Source organism: Chelonoidis abingdonii, chromosome 4 (genome assembly GCF_003597395.2).
Source record: "Chelonoidis abingdonii isolate Lonesome George chromosome 4, CheloAbing_2.0, whole genome shotgun sequence".
In the NCBI taxonomy this organism is placed as follows: Eukaryota; Metazoa; Chordata; order Testudines; family Testudinidae; genus Chelonoidis; species Chelonoidis abingdonii.
In genome coordinates, this window is record NC_133772.1 from 30,552,684 (window position 1) to 30,562,841 (window position 10,158).

Genomic DNA, 10,158 nt, shown 5'->3' on the forward strand with positions numbered 1-10,158 from the left:
AAATGAGGTAGGTGGAGTCAATGACAGCTGGGCTGAGGGTGCACATAGTGAAGGGGTTTCTCTTAAAGCAGAAGCCAAAGAACCAGAAGATGATCCTGTTCCCCACCAGCCTGAACAGGCAGATGAAAATAGAAATGAAGCACAGGATTCTTGGAACCTCGCTGTCTGTATCATTGCAGCCACTGGAATCATTTAACGCACCCCAGCAATGCAGGCTTATCTCAGTAGGAAACAGGGACATTGGGCTCAGCTAGGTCATAGCGAAACTCTCTCTCTCAGATGTCAGTGGTTTTCTCTCTGACACACACACACCTGCTGGTACAGGTGAGATAGAGGCGAATCAGTCACTCTTGCATACTGGGCATTGGATTTCAGCCTCACACTCAGGGAGATTGAGTTTCCAATGAGCCTGAATGAGAAATATACAAGCAGGGCATGTTGACAATATGGGTGTTACAGAGGCATAGCTGAAGCACTGCAGCTATGCTACTATAGCCTCATGGTGAAGATGCTTCCTACATTGATGGAGAGGTTTTTCCATCAATCTATGTAATCCACCTCTCCGAGAGGCAATAGCAAGGTCAGCGGAAGAATTCTGTCAAGCTAGCTGCATCTACACTAGTAGTTAGGTCAGTTTAACTTTGGTACTCAGGGATGTGAATTTTTCTCCCCTCACCCCACCGCGAACCAATGTAACCAAGTCGATCTAAATTTTAAGTGTAGACCAGTGCTCAAGAAAGTTACTCTTAATTAAATTTTAAAGTGGATTGGTTGATCTGCATTAAACCCCTATGTGGAGGCTGTTATTCATAATCAAAGTGGCCTTATTTGATTTAGTTTAATTCACTTCCACAGTGATATAAGTTAAATTGAATGAAAGACACTTTAATTCTGAACAAGAGCATCTACTTAGGAGTATAATTTGGTTTAACTCATCCACTTTAAATTCACATTTTTAGGTAATTCTGATTAACTATCCTGAGTTTTCTTCTGTAGATAAGCCTTCAGAGGAAGTTTATAGATGACAAGAGTTAGGGAGTTGCTGGTGCAGGGAGTGAACAGACGGATTTATTTCTATGAGGGACCTCAGGGCCAGGGCCAGCTCCAGGGTTTTTGCTGCCCCAAGCAGCAAAAAAAAAAAAAAAGCCACGAACATGATCTGCGATCTGCAGCAGCTCTACCACCACCACTTCATTATTCGGCGGCTGGGCCTTTGCTCGGAGACGGAGTGAGGGACTTGCCGCTGAAGAGCTGGACATGCTGCCCCTCTCCCTTGGCTGACCCAAGCACCTGCTTGCTGAACTGGTGCCTGGAGCCGGCCCTGCTCAGGGCACAAAAGAGGGTGAACTTTGAAGATGTCTACACTGCAGTTAAACACCCATGGCTGGCCCGTGTCAACTGACTTGGGCTCATGGGGCTCTGGTGGTGGGGCTATAAAATTGCAGTGTAGACATTTGGGTTTGGGCTGGAGCCCTAGCTCTGTGACCTGATATATGAGTAAAGTAATCTATTCCTATTTTAGTGTTCTAGGTAAATAGCTTCCTGCTCCCTGGAGTATCTGATTTACAGCCATACAATTCCTCCTGTAATGGGGATACAAAAGGAAGGCACCAGACTAGATCCTCAGGGCTCCTTAGTCCAGATCTTCAAAGCTCTTAATTTGCAGTCATTTCAATGGAAGTTTGGAGCCTAAATACCTTTGAGGCTCTGGGCCCTTGTGTTTTATCTTTATGGCCCCCACTTCTCTATTGTTAATCTGTTTGGTTCTCTAGTCGTTTCTGTCTGCTTTATAATTAATTTTGCTAGGTGTAAGTTAATTAGGTTAGTCGGATATAACTGCTTAGAGAATTGTTGCAATATGTTAGAATTGGTTAGTTAAATTTCAGTAAAATGATTGGTTATGGTATAGCTGAGAATATTACCATATAAACTGGGGTCAGACAGGAGGGGGAAAGGAAATTGGAATCATGTTTGCTAAGGGGGGACGGGAACAGGGAATAGGGAATGAGGAACAGGGACACAGGCAAGGCTTTGTGGCATCAGAGCTGGGAAGGGGAACACGGAGTAAATGCTCTGCGGTGTCAGATCCGGGAAGGGGAACACAGGGTAAACGCTTTGCGGTGTCAGAGCTAGGAAGAGGGATGCAGGGTAAATGCTCTGCAGCATCAGAACTGGTAACAGAACCCTGGGGAACAGACTTTATTGGCGTATAGAGATAAGCCTGACTGGTGTGAAGGGCTTCAAAATATGCTTGCTTGGAAATTAACCCAAATAAACATTGCATTGTTTGCACTTCGGACTTCTGGTCTTGTGCTGTTTGCTGTCTGCATGACAAGAATCAGAGTTGAGGGAAAGCCCTCTAACACTCCCCAAGCCCTAATTCATTAATTCTGCCCCCCTCATCCCCACATGCCTCAGTCTCTCTCCCTGCCCCTGATCCACCATGCTCTCATTGGGTTAGTACCCAATTACATGGTGACAATGAATTACATTACATGGTGACAATGAATCCCAGTGCTAGATGTTGCTCTGGTCCCTGCTCCTCTCAGAATAATTTGTGACCCATGCCTTTCTTCTATGTCCTTAAGAAGGAGGGAGTGGAGAGTGAAGGAGCATCTACTAATGAGCTCATTACATGACAACAGGCTCATGATTTTTTACTGATCTGCTCGCTCATCCTTAATAATGGAGGCATTGATAGCGACTCCATATTTAAGAATGTGTTGAGTTTTTCTCTTAAAATCAGGAATTCTTGTTTGTATGAAAAGTACAGAATATCCCCACAATTACAGCACTTACTCTTTTTGGGCAAAACATGAATTTTCTTAGAATTTACAAGTAAATCTGTTAAATAGTCTAGGAATTAAAATTAATTAGAAATAGATCCCTTAAGAAATTTAGTATCATGTATTTAGTCTTTATTTTGATTTGTGTGTTTGTTTTTTGTTGCTAATGATTTCAGTAACAGAATTACATAGACTCTTTAAAATTCCCATATAGATAAAACTCACTGAAATCTTCCGCAGAAGCTACATTTAAGAGTATTTTTTGTATTATTCTTCATAACTGAAAGTTTCTCCTTCAGAAGATATCAACAAAATGATGTTCTAGTAAAGGGAATTTCAAAATGGTTGCCATCCCACATTATCATCAATGAAATGGAAGCCACAGCTGCCATCAACTTGTAGCCATTTTGAGAAGAGTACCTTATTTATATCATTTTTCTCAAAGTGACTGAAGCCACTGCTGTCCCCTTGGTAATCAGGTTGATAATCAGGACTGGAAGCAATGGCTGAAAAGATAGAGGTGGTTTTGGGAGCAAGTGCTCCAAGAAAGTGAGCAAAGACTAGTGGCATGGCAGGGATAGCAATGGGATGTCATGGAGGAAGACTCTTGGGATAGGGAAATGGTGGGACCAATGGGAGGCAGGGGAAGAACATTGAGAGGGAACAGAATATTGAGGTATCCAAGGAGCAGGGAGGACTGGAAGCAGTGGTTGCAAAGGATATTCTTCTGACAAAATGTGATTAGCCAAGGAAACAAATTGGGTGTTTCTCACAAATGTGCCTTTCAGTTCAGTTCTACTCAACAGATTCCACCTTATATCAGTAGGTCACGCATGTGTGCTACAGAAATGGACAAGGAAAATCACACCGTGATGACTGAATTCATCCTCTCAGGGTTAACAAACAGTCCACACATGAAGGCAATGTGCTTTGGGGTGTGGGTCAGGGTGCTGGGCAAAGGGCTGCAAATTCAACCCTCTGTCATGCCTGCGCCTCTTTAGGGGGAACAAATTAGAGCAGGCTGGAGGTAACCTGGCCCTAATTGGGGAGGTAGAGACAGCTGCTACCTAATTAGCCTGGTGCTACATAAAAGCTTCAGGGGAAGGAAGCCAAGAGAGAGCTGGAGAAAAGGAAAAAGGCAGGGAATGGAAGCAGGGAGGTAGCTGTCCCCTCCCTGCCTGCAGACAGTCAATGGTTACTTGTACATGGTGAAATGGTGGTAGGAACAAGCCTGAGAATAAAGTGCACCAGTGGTTACTAAACTGTAAGTCTCAGAGTGACTTTGTTAACCTAGCAGAGACAGAAGCCAAGGGGGTCATGCCACACTCTGCTACAGGGTGATTTTAGCAATATAGCTCATCATCTTGGCTGGCAATCTTGGGATGATGGTGTTAATTAGGACTGACTTTTGACTTCACACTGCCATGTACTTTTTCCTCTAACACTTGTTTTTTCTAGATCTTGTTTATTCCTCAGCTGTCATTCCTAAAATGCTGATGAATTTCTTAGGAGAGAAGAAAACCATTTTGTACACTGGCTATGCAATACAGATGTTTTTCTTTGGTCTCTCTGCAAGCCCAGAGTGCCTTCTGCTGGCTGTGATGGCATATGATCATTATGTGGCCATCTGTAACCTGCTGCTCTATATGGACCTCATGTCCCCAAGAGCCTGTGCCCACCTAGCAGCTGGCTCCGATCTCATTGGTTTTGTGAATGCAAAGACACAAATAATTTGCACCTTTAGATTGTCTCTCTGTGGTTCCAACATCAATAATTTCTTCAGTGACATCTTTCCACTCTTAGCTCTCTCCTGCTCCAACACTCACATCAGTGAGACAGTGGTAACTATTTCCATTATGTTTCTGGGCTTATTCACTTCAGTGGAAGTTCTTGTTTCCTATATTTTCATTGTCTCCACCATCCTGAGGATCCCCTTTACTGATGGGAAACGCAAAACATTCTCCAATCTGTGCTTCCCACCTGATGGCTGTTATCTTCTATGGAACCATGGTGTTCATGTATCTGCGACCCAATTCCAGATACTCAAAGGGCTGAGATAAATGGGCTACACAGTGGTGATTCCCATGCTGAATCCCCTAAGGCAAAAGGAAGTGAAGGATGTCCTGAGTAGGATTCTACAGTTGAAAATACTTTCTTGAAGGAGATGAAAATCTGAATAAACTAATAAACTCTGGCAAAAGAAACTGCTATTTATTTGCCCATGAAAGCTTATGCTCCAATACATCTGTTAGTTTATAAGGTGCCACAGAACTCTGTTACTTTTTACAGATCCAGACTAACACGGCTACCCCTCTGATGCTATTTATTAGATCACAATATTTAAACAATTGAGCAAATCCATGTTCACAGAAAATATAGTATAATAAAAAATATTAGGATAAGATTTTATCTTTCCACAAAAGAATACATGCTGTTTCTAAGGGTAAAATAGGTTGAAGTGGGAGAGGGAAGCATCTAATACAGATGGTTGAATGTCGTTGAAGTAACTGCCTCATTATGTATGATAAGATACTGGAAAGGAAAAAGTAATTGAGAACAAGAGAATAAATCCATGAATATGTCTTGTCATGTGTACTTGATTTTGATTTTTGGTGTGATTATAAATTTGATTACTAAAAGTAACTGTGTTGGCAAAATATACTTAAAAATCTGTAAGGCATTTGACTTAGTCCCTCACAACATTTCCATTAAAAAGTAGCACTACAGAAAGCCAATGTGGCTCATATTAAATGGTTAAAAATATGCCTGATAGATATGCCTGATAAATATGTCTGATAGGGAATCTCAAAATTTCTAGTGTGACAAAGTTCCTCCTCCACCTTGGTGGGTCCTGCGCTTATTGGTGGATTTGTTCACCTCAGTGATCTTCCCTTCTTGTGGAACCCACAGTCTGAGTCAACTCCTGCTGTGTCTGATCAGGAGTGGGAGTTTGGGGGACCCAGGCCCGCCCTCTTACTCCGCTTCCAGCCCAGGGCCCCTGGGATCGCAGCCTGTCTATAGTGCCTCCTGTAACAGTTGCAGGACAGCTACGACTCCCTGAGCACTTTCCATGGCTCCCTCCAAACACCTTCTTTATCCTCACCAACAAGACCTTCCTCCTGGTGTTCTGATAACGGCTTGTCCTCCTCAAATCTCCAGCAGTACCTCTCTCACCTCAGCTCCTTTGCCTTCTTGCTCCAGACTCCTCACACACGCTCCTTCTCCTCTGGCTCTCCTTGCCTGACTGGAGTGACTCCTTTTTAAAGCCAGGTGCCCTGATTAGCCTGCCTTGATTGGCTGCAGGTGTTTAATTAAGGCAGCTTATTCTCTACTGCCTTCTAGAAAGATCTTAATTGGCTCCAGGTGCCTTGATTAACCTGGAGCAACTGCCATTTGGTTACCAGGGTACTAGGAATTTGTTTAGCCTGGGGCTAACATACCTGTTGCTCAGTACTTTACTGTAGCCATCTGGCCTTGCCCCATCACACTAGGTGGTTTTAATGTTCGTCATGGGGTCCACCAGGGATCTGCCCTTGAGTCAATGGTATCCAATATTTTTCACAATGATCTGGAAAAAATATAAATAATTTCCAATAAAGATTGGTGAAGTGGTAAATAACAGTGAAGGCAGGGCAGTCACACAGAGAGATCTCGATCACTTGGTAAGCAGGCCTCAGCCAAACAACATGTGTTTTTATACAGCAAAATGTAAGGTCAGAAATATAGGAACAAAAAATGATGAAATGATTTTCTCCTGGAAAGCAGTGACCCTGAAAAGGGCTTTGGGCTTACAGTGGATAATCTACAGAACATGAATTCCTAGTGCAATGGTGGGGCTAAGAGGGCTAAAAGGATATTTCCATTTATATGAAGGGGAATATCAAGTAGTAGAGATATGCGCTTATCTCTGTATTTGGCAATGATGAGGCCAGTGTAGGCCTATTGTGTCCAGTGTTGGCGTCCATATTTTCAAGAAGATATTGAAAAACTGAAGAGAGTTCAGAAAAGACCTACAAGAATGATATGATGTCTGGGTGTCAAGAGACATGCCCCTGTGACATCAGTGGCTCGGCACCTTTATAAGCAGCTTGCTGGGCTGAGGTCAAGACACACATGCAACTGACTCATCTCCTCCAGCTGACAGGGCTGATGTCAAAGCACGGGGTTCTGTGCCTCTGGCTCTCCTCTTACAATGGACGATTCACTCACTTTTGTCCTTTCTCTCTCTGAATTTCTCAGTTACACTTTCGTCTCCTGTTTCCCTCACACCATATTTACTTCCTGCTGGTAGAATGTGCTGCTCCTTTGGGCCAGGAAACACCAGTGTGTTAGGATATAGATATTCAGGCCTGTCTGCAAAGGCCTATAGTTTAAGAATTTAGCTGTCTTTTTATCACTTAGCTAGTTACAGAGGTATAAAAGAAAGAATCAGAAATCACTGTCTGTGTAGTGGCCTTCTCTTACCGTGACAGTCTGAGGCCTGGTTCTTTAGCAGCCATAAACTGGGAAATGTATGGTCACGTCCTCACATTCCAAACTAGTCATATTAAAATAAGGCAATCTGGGACTGTTAGGAAGGTGATTCAATCTATCACCTCCAGAAAAAGGAAAGACCCTAGAAATTTAGTTTGATAGTTTTCTGTCTGGTAAGAACTCACTTAAAAATAGACACAGCTGGAGAACCCTTATGTCTGTATAGATGTAGTTGTGAAATCCTTACTTCTGTATTGTTTTGTATGTTTATTTGCATGGTCTCTGTCTGGTTCTGTGATTGTTTCTGTCTGCTGTATCATTAATTTTGCTAGGCGTAAACTAATGAAGGTGGTGGGATATAACTGGTTAGCTAATCATGTTACAATATGTTAGGATTGGTTAGATAAATTTTAGTAAAATGATTGGTTAAGGTACAGCTAAAAATATTACTATATAAATTAGGGGCAAACAGGAAGTAAGTTAGGATTTGAAAAATAAGGAAAAGGAACTTAAATTTAAGCTTGCTGAAAGTTCACCCCAATAAACATCAAATTGTTTGCACCTTCGGACTTCGGGTATTGTTGCTCTCTGTTCATGCGAGAAGGACCAGGGAAGGTTGAGAGTGATGGAATAAGCTCTCTAACATAGTGCTGCCTACTTACTCCTTGCCAGTTGTAGTGCTCTGACAGATCTAGTGGAGGGTGAGGAAATCTGAAGGGAGAGGGGGCGGGGGTGGTGTTTTATTAATTTAGATGGAATATCAGGGCCCAAAGATGTTAACATAGCCCACTAACATTGTCTAACATTAAACAATTTTAAACAATTGTTGTGTGCCTGGGCACTTACGGGCCCACCCAGAGTGCTCTGCAAGAACGAGGCCCACACACACTGTGAGTTATTTGGCTTTAATGAAGGTAAAAGTGACACAACCGCAATGGGGAGTGTTGCTGTCACGGGGATGGGGAACCCAGCGCACGAAAGCTTGGGCTGGTACGGAGTCCAAAGGCAGGGTCAATGCCCTGCCGCAATTATACTATTATGCTAACACTATGCAAAGCAGCTCATGCATAAGCAACTTGGGGCTTTCCATCAGCAATGGCCGTCCCCTTGGTCTACGGCCAGGGGCTTTCTGCAGTTCCTCCTAAACACAGGCGCTTCCCACATAAGGCAGTTCTAACCGGCTAGAAGCAGAGTATACTGGCAGGCTGTGTCCTATAATAACCTGCCTCGAGAAAGCGAAAAGCCCTAGCTAGGCCGTAACAAAATCTTCCGTGGTCCTCTACAACAAGGTTTGGAGTTTGGTCTACAGGGACCTCAGCCTGCTTAGTACTGTGCCAATCAAACCATTAAAAATCCTTTTAACCTTTTTATTACAGATTCAGAAAAGAAGGAAAAACAGTTAAAGCTTTTGAAATGCAAAGCATTAAATAAAGCTTTCATTTTAACAACATCACTTGTTCCTTTTTCCATTAGATGTAGGGAGTTCTTAGAAAGAAACACCTCATGCTTGGCAGCCTTTTAGACAGGGCCAGCTCCAGACACCAGCCGAGCAAGTTTGTGCCTAGGGCAGCAGATTCTACGGGGTGGTATTCCACCCAATCCTAGGGTGGAACAGTAGGTGTTTTTATTTTTGGTTCCCTGATCCGGATGCCCTGTAGGGGGCAAAGGAGAGAAGCACCCTGAGCAAACTCCGCCCAGCCACCCCTTTGGCACTCCGGCCGCGCTGTGTTAATATTTATTTTTTTTCCCCTGCTTTGCCACTCTGGCCGTGCCGCAGGATTTTTGTTTTTTTTCCCCTGTGCTTGCCACTCCAGCCACACTGTATTTGTCCCCCACCCCACTTTGCCACTCCATCCGTGCTGTTTTTTGTTTTGTCTTTTCCCCCCTCTGCTTTGCTGCTCTGACTGCGCCGTGTTTTTATCCCTCCCCCCCTACTTTGCCGCTCCGGACGGGCCCCCACTGTTGTTTTTTGCTTGGGGCAGCAAAAAACTCACAGCTGGCCCTGCTTTTAGATGGTATTAAAGATGGTAATAACTGTCCTTTTGTGGGGGGAAAGGGAAAGCTAGTTGAGATGGGCTGGAGCTGTTATTGCTGTGTTGTACAATTTTCACTTCCCACAAAACTTGACACACACACACAAAAGGGGAAATAAAATAATAGAAAAGAGAGAAAATTCAGCTTCTGCCTTTAGTGTTGACTCTCACTTGCAACCTCACTGCTGGAGAAACACAGGCATAACATATGATCTCATAATAGGAGGTGTTGGTCCTGCTTTAAGCAGAGGATTGGATTAGATGCCTCCTGAGGTCTCTTCCAACCCTAATATTCTATGATTCTATGATCAGCCACTCCAAGGCCTGGTAAATTTGTATCAGCATCAGGTTGTTGCCTCTTCTTGGTTACAGCAGTGTTGCAACACATATAATCATAGAATATTAGGGTTAGAAGAGCCCTCAGAAGGTCATCTAGTCCAATCTCTTACTCAAAGCAGGACCAACACCAACTAAATCATCCCAGCCAGGGCTTTGTCAAGCCAGGCCTTAAAAACTTCTAAGGATGGAGATTCCACCACCTCCCTAGGGAACCCATTCCAGTGCTTCACCACCCTCCTAGTGAAATACTGTTTCCTAATATCCAACCTAGACAACCTAAGGACCTCTGCCACTGCAAGCTTGAAGACATTGCTTCTCTGTTCTGTGATCTGCACCACTGAGAAAACAGCGAGTTCCATGCTCTTTGGAAACTTTCCTTTCAGGGTAGTTCAAAGGCTTCTATCAAATCTCCCCTCACTCTTTTCAGGGCTAATATAAACTCAGTTAGAATAATTAGAATTCAGCTAGGAATATTTCATGGTGGGAGGGACCTCAGGAAGGGTTTCCTTCTAAGTCCACCCCCTGCT

At 43.5% G+C, this 10,158-nt stretch overlaps 1 pseudogene; it reads left to right on the forward strand.

Annotated features, from left to right (window-relative positions):
* The first annotated feature begins 3,634 nt into the window (after positions 1 to 3,634).
* Positions 3,635 to 4,945, forward strand: LOC142046683 (olfactory receptor 5G3-like; annotated as a pseudogene).
* The last annotated feature ends 5,213 nt before the right edge of the window (positions 4,946 to 10,158 follow it).